General features: G+C 51.8%; 1 pseudogene; it reads left to right on the forward strand.

Moving 5' to 3' along the window:
* Positions 1-425: 425 nt before the first annotated feature.
* LOC100343834 (rabenosyn-5 pseudogene) lies at positions 426-2,811 on the forward strand (annotated as a pseudogene).
* Positions 2,812-5,759: the final 2,948 nt, after the last annotated feature.

A 5,759-nucleotide genomic window follows, 5' to 3' on the forward strand; every position in this document is an offset into this window, starting at 1 on the left:
GTAAGAAAATAATTCCATTTATAAAATCACCATAAAGAATAAAATACTTTGGAGTAAATTTAACCAAGAAATTGAAGGATCTCTACAATGAAATGTATACAAAATGGAAAGAGTCACAGATAAATGGGAAGCTACATTGTGATCATGGCTTGAAAGAATCAACATTGTTGCCCAGCAGCTGATAGAGATGATGGAGCACGTTCTATGAAGGACCACGGAGGCACAGAGCCCCGGGCCTGAGGACAGGACAGGTCTGCATGCCCACGGGAGCCCAGCAGGGCTCCTGCTACTCCAGAGAGGAAACCTCACTCAGCCAGGGACAGGATGAGGCCACTTCCCTGTTACTCATGTATGGCTTGGTTAAGTTCACACTGCAGGAGCCTTGGGAGGAATCAAGCTGACTGTTGGCATGAGGCTGCTGCCTTCCCAGAGCTGAGAGGGGCACTGCCATGACTTCTTTGGATGACCCAGGAGAAGGGGGGGGGGGGCTTCCTCTGCCCCCTGACCTGAAGGACCTGCAGTCCTACCAGCTTCAGTCACATTACAAGGGAGAGCACCCAGGGGAGGACCATGATGTCAGAGGGCAAATTAAAAGTCTTGTCCAGAAGGCTAAGAAAGCAAAGAACAAGATGTTGAAACTAGAAGGTGACGATCGAGCAGAATCAGGGACCCAAGGATATGAGTCTTTCAGCTATGGACAGGTTGGTCCTTACATGTGGGGTCTCCAAAAATTTGGTGCTGTGAGAAGCCAGCCTTCTGACTTCAAAGAGCATCGAGCTGCCCACATTGACCACTATGTTGTTGAAGTCAATAAATTAATAATCAGGTTAGAGAAGCTCACTGCATTTGACAGAGAAAATACTGAGTCTGCAAAGATTCGAGCAATAGAAGTCTGTGGTGCCTTGGGTCAATGACCAGGATGTCCCATTCTGCCCAGACTGAATAAGTTCAGCATCTGTAACTACCACCACCACTGCCACCTCTGTGGGTCATTCAAGTGCAAGAAGTGCATGGATCTTATCAGGCTTCTCTTTGCAAACAAGCCCACCAGCGCCAGCAAGGATTGCCTGAGCACCCACACCAGCCCCAGGTAGTCACCCAACAGTGTCCATGGCTCCCGCTGGGGGCAGCATCAGCAATGAGAGCAGACTGGGCTCGGTCCTGGATGAGAAGGCTGATGACTGGATCTGCTGCTCAACACACTGCAAGGACACACTGCTCAAGAGAGAGCAACAGATTGATGAGAAGAACAAACCTGATATTGTGAAGCTCTATGGGAAATTGTGACTTTGCATGGAGAAAGTTGACCAGAAGGCCCCCGAATACATCAGGATGACAGAGGATGACAGCATCATTAAATGCCGGTGAGACAACCTATAGTCTGGAACATGCAAATGACCTTCCAGTGGAGGTCCAGAAAGTGTATGAGCTAATAGATGCTTTGAGTAGGAGGATCTTAACCTTAGACTTGAACCAGGACCCTCCACCACATCAAACACTTTGTGGCTGTAGGATCAACTACTCAGCTACACTTTTTGTGCAGGAAAAGTTGCCTGGCTTAATGTCACTGCCATCCAAGAACAATCTGAGGAGCTGCAAAAGAAAAGGAAGCAGGAAATGGAGAGGAAGAGGATCATGGGGAGACTGGTTGCTCTTGAGACCCAGAGAAGACTTGAGGAAAGGCAGAGTGGCCTGGCCTCTCCCACGGCCAGCAGGGAGCTGGCATCTCTACACAGGGGCCCTGCCCCTCCGAGAAAGGCTGAGGGCTGGCTCCCGCTGCTGAGATGTCAGGGACAAAGTGAAGATCCCGACCCCTTCCTCCCGCAGGTCCACAACACCGGTAGTTCATCAGGCAGACCAGCGATGCCGGCCGCGCTGACGGTGCGCGCTGCAGGAGAACCTGAGGCAGCTGCAGAATGCCTGAGACCAGCAGCAGACGGAGAAGGCCATCGAGCTGTCCCGGAGGCAGGCCGAGGAGGAGGACCTGCAGCGGGGACAGCGGCAGATGCTCCGGGAGCGGCAGTCGCCACGAGAACGGGTGCAGTTCAGGGTCGCATCCCTGCACGCGCACACCCGGTCCCTGGACTTCAGAGAAATTGGGCCTTTTCAGCTGGAGCCCAGCAGGGAGCCCCGCCCCCACCTTGCGTGTGCGCTGGATCTGGGCCCTTCCTCAGGGCGGAGCAGCACAGCTCCCAGGACCTCTTCCCCCAGCCCAGCGCAGGAGCCCGTCCAAGTGTGGTCTGGGCCCTCAGCCCGCGGCCAGGAACGCCCTCCCCAGGGTCCCACGTCACAGCCAAACGAGGTGCCCTCCCTCAACCCCTTTGAAGAGGAAGACCTCGCCGGCCCCAGAGAGGAGGAGCCCAGGCACCTTCCCGCTGCAGAGGCGTCCATCAGCCCCACAGCCCATGTCCCAGCAGAGTATAATCCTTTTGAGGAAGAGGAGGAAGAGGTAGCTGCAGGGAATCCGGTCACAAGTGCAGACACCTGCGCCCACCCCTTTGAGGAGGAGGATGAGCCTCCCCACCTGGGGCCCTCCAGCCCGCCTGTCCCTGGCGGCCCCTTTGAGGAGTCGGCTGGTCCCACCCTCTTCGATGTGGACAGTGACAGCGGAGCCGAGGCCGAGGAGCCCATAGATGAGGAGCTCCTGCCCCAGCAGACCGACAACATCGAGCCTCCATCTCCGACGCCACGCAGTGCGCCCGCCTGGACGAGGTGGCCGTCCTGACGGAGAACCTGCGGGAGCTGACACGCACCCTGGTCAGGCAGAAAGGGGGCCCGACTGAGCAGCCGCGGGAGGGGCCTGGCAGCTGAAAGGCAGGTGGGATTGATGGGGATGGAGGCAGGGCCGGAGTTCAGAGGCACACAACAGGGATGCGAGTCGGGTGCTTTGTGCTGTGCACTTTGAGGCATTTCCACTACAGATGAATAACAAAATGGGATCCAGAACAGGAATGATCAGCATTGATTTGCTGCTTTTCCTGTTGTTTTTTTTTTTTTTTTTTTTAAATTGGAGGTTTTCTCTAAGGGACGTCACATTCTCATTACCCAGGTAAAACTGTGTTGGGCCAAGGGCATAAATGGTAACCATGTACTTCCTGGGTCCCTTGGCTGCTGCGGGTTGGGTCATTCTGCAGTGTTAGAGAGCAGCTTTTCCTAGGCCCGCCCTTAGCCGAGAGTGGTGGGATGGAGTCCCTTAAGTGAACTCCGCTCTGGCCCCATGGAAGTCAGCCTCTTGCGGGCCATGGGTTCTGTTTCACCCAGGCCCATGCAACAGGAGAGAGAGGGGCTGCCGTGTGGGCAAGAGTTCAGATCCAGGAGAGCCCAGCACCTCTTTTTAATGTCTTGCCAGTATCTGTTTGCCTCTCTGTGTTAAGTTCTTGCTTGTCTCTTTCAGAAAATTAAGCTTCCAGTGCAGAGGCAGCAAGGTGGATTTGAGCATGATCTTTTCAGAAAATGGGTGTGGCTAACATTCTGGTTGATTTTAATATTTGGGAAAAGAGTTTCTGTATGCACATCGCTCTGATGAGAAACCTCCCTGCAGAGTTTTGGCAAAACTACCCTGCTGTGGGCCTCTTTGGAGGGCTCAGTGTGTAATGCAGGAATTGCGGTCAGGAAGGCTTGTGACACATCATCAGGAGGGGGAGCCTCCCAGAGTCACAGGAAAAAACACAGTCCAAGGCTGTTCCATCAGCCTTCTTCCCTTTGGAAGCATCCTGTCCTGACCTGGGGCACTGGTCAGATCTGTTCCTACCGACATGGACATCTGTGAAGAGGCCCAGCCCAGGATCCTGGTGCTGGCTCTGCAGTGCTTCACCTCTGCACCAGGCAAGGGTAGAAAGGAAAGGACTACTGACCTCTGGTGCTTTGGTTTACAGGACCCTCATGAACCCTTCACTGACATCTGACATCATGACACCCAGGTGTGCTTGGCTCTGGGTAGGGTCTCCGCAGTTACACTTGCTAATTAATGAAGAATAGCTGACCACTCGTCACTTTATACTCTCAGCTAACTCTAGGCCATACTTTGGTTACTGATGTGAGAGATCAGATTCATTCATTACTACTGATAGTGGGAGTGGGAATGGCTGAACTCTGGGTATAAAAATCTGTGTTGATGCTAGTCATATTTCTTTTTTTCTAAATATTTATTCATTTATTTGTTTGAAAGGCAGAATTACAGAGAGGCAGAGAGGGAGAGGGAAAGAGAGATCTTCCATCCTCTGGTTCACTCCCTAGGTGGCCGCAATGGCCGGAGCTGTGCCGATCTGAAGTCAGGAGCCAGGAACTTCTTCATGAGGGTGCAGGGGCCCAAGTGCTTGGGCCATCTTCTACTGTTTTCCCAGGCCATAGCAGAGAGCTGGATTGGCAGTGGAGCAGCTGGGACTCGAACCAGCGTCCATATGGGATGCCTGCATTGCACCCACTACGCCACAGTGCCGACCCCTAGTCATATTTCTTTTGCATCAGCTGAGTCTTTCTCTTCGGAGATGTGGAAATAGGAAGGGGTGGGGGTGTGTGTGGAGGACCCTTTGCCTCTGAGTTCTGTACATAAACAAAAGGAAAACGAGCAGTTACTCATGTAAGCTGCTCACCAGCCCTTGTTGGTTGTTGTGGTGGCTTCGGGAAGTGGGGGACCAGGCAGCTAAGGCACTGGAACAGGCCTCCTTTCTTCCCTGGGGCCATGTCCTTCATGCTGTTGCTCTGGGGTTTCGAGCCCCTGCTTGGTCTCATTGCTCTCTGACTGGGGAGGTGGCAGCTCTGTCCTGCAAACAAGGCAGTTCGGGAGCTGAATGCTGCTTCCCATCATCCTTTGCTGTGAGAACGTGGCTAAGAATTAGCTGGTGATTTCAATTGAGACTAAGTCACTAAATGTGCCCCTTTCCTGAAATCACCTGCAGGTATCATCTGTAAGTAATGAACAGCACCAGGGGAAACACAAGAAACCTTGGGACAAGCTATTTTAAAAACCCAACTTACTGACTACAGTAAACCAAACTAAAATCCCCGTGCTTTGTAAAAATCCCAGTGCTCTCATTGTTTTTCCCCAAGGCTGTGTTCATATGTGAATGTGAACATGACAGGAGTTACTGGCTGTGCCAATTCCCAGAATTCGTGCAGCCATATGGTTGACAGCAGGGAAAAATTGGCTTATGCATTGTCACCACAATTTCAGATGTTACCTCATGTGACTGTTCACCCTTGCTTCACGGCAAACAGCTCCATCTCATCGTCCGTAAGCAGGTTCTTGATGTGGCGTTGGCAGACCCCCAGGCACTGATCATGGTCATATATGGAAGAGACTTCAGGGATTCAGGAACCCAGTGAAGTTGCTTTATGCCTTTTCCGTTTTATACCTTGTTTGCATCCCCCTGCCCTGGGTCTAATACACTAAGGACACTTACTCATTGTACTCCCAGCTCAATGTATCTTTGTTGTTCAGTTACTACAATGTCCCTGAGTCATCTTGAGTCATGTGGTGTGTTGGCCGTTGGTGTGGTTAGATGAGGAGACTCACAATGAGAAGCTGGTATCTGTAGCAGGTCACAGACTGGAGCAGCAGGTTGTGCAGGTTGCCTGACAGTGACTGTCAATTGGAGGGTCGTTGATTTGCATGCGCTACTCTGAGGCCTTGTATTGAAGCTTTTTAAAAACAAATAAAATAACAGGTGTTAAAAAAAGAATCAGAACTGTAAAAATATCCACACTAACCAAAGAGATCCACAGGTTCAATGTAAATCCTTTCAAGATTCCAATGGTAT

Source organism: Oryctolagus cuniculus, chromosome 12 (assembly GCF_964237555.1).
Source record: "Oryctolagus cuniculus chromosome 12, mOryCun1.1, whole genome shotgun sequence".
NCBI lineage: Eukaryota > Metazoa > Chordata > Mammalia > Lagomorpha > Leporidae > Oryctolagus > Oryctolagus cuniculus.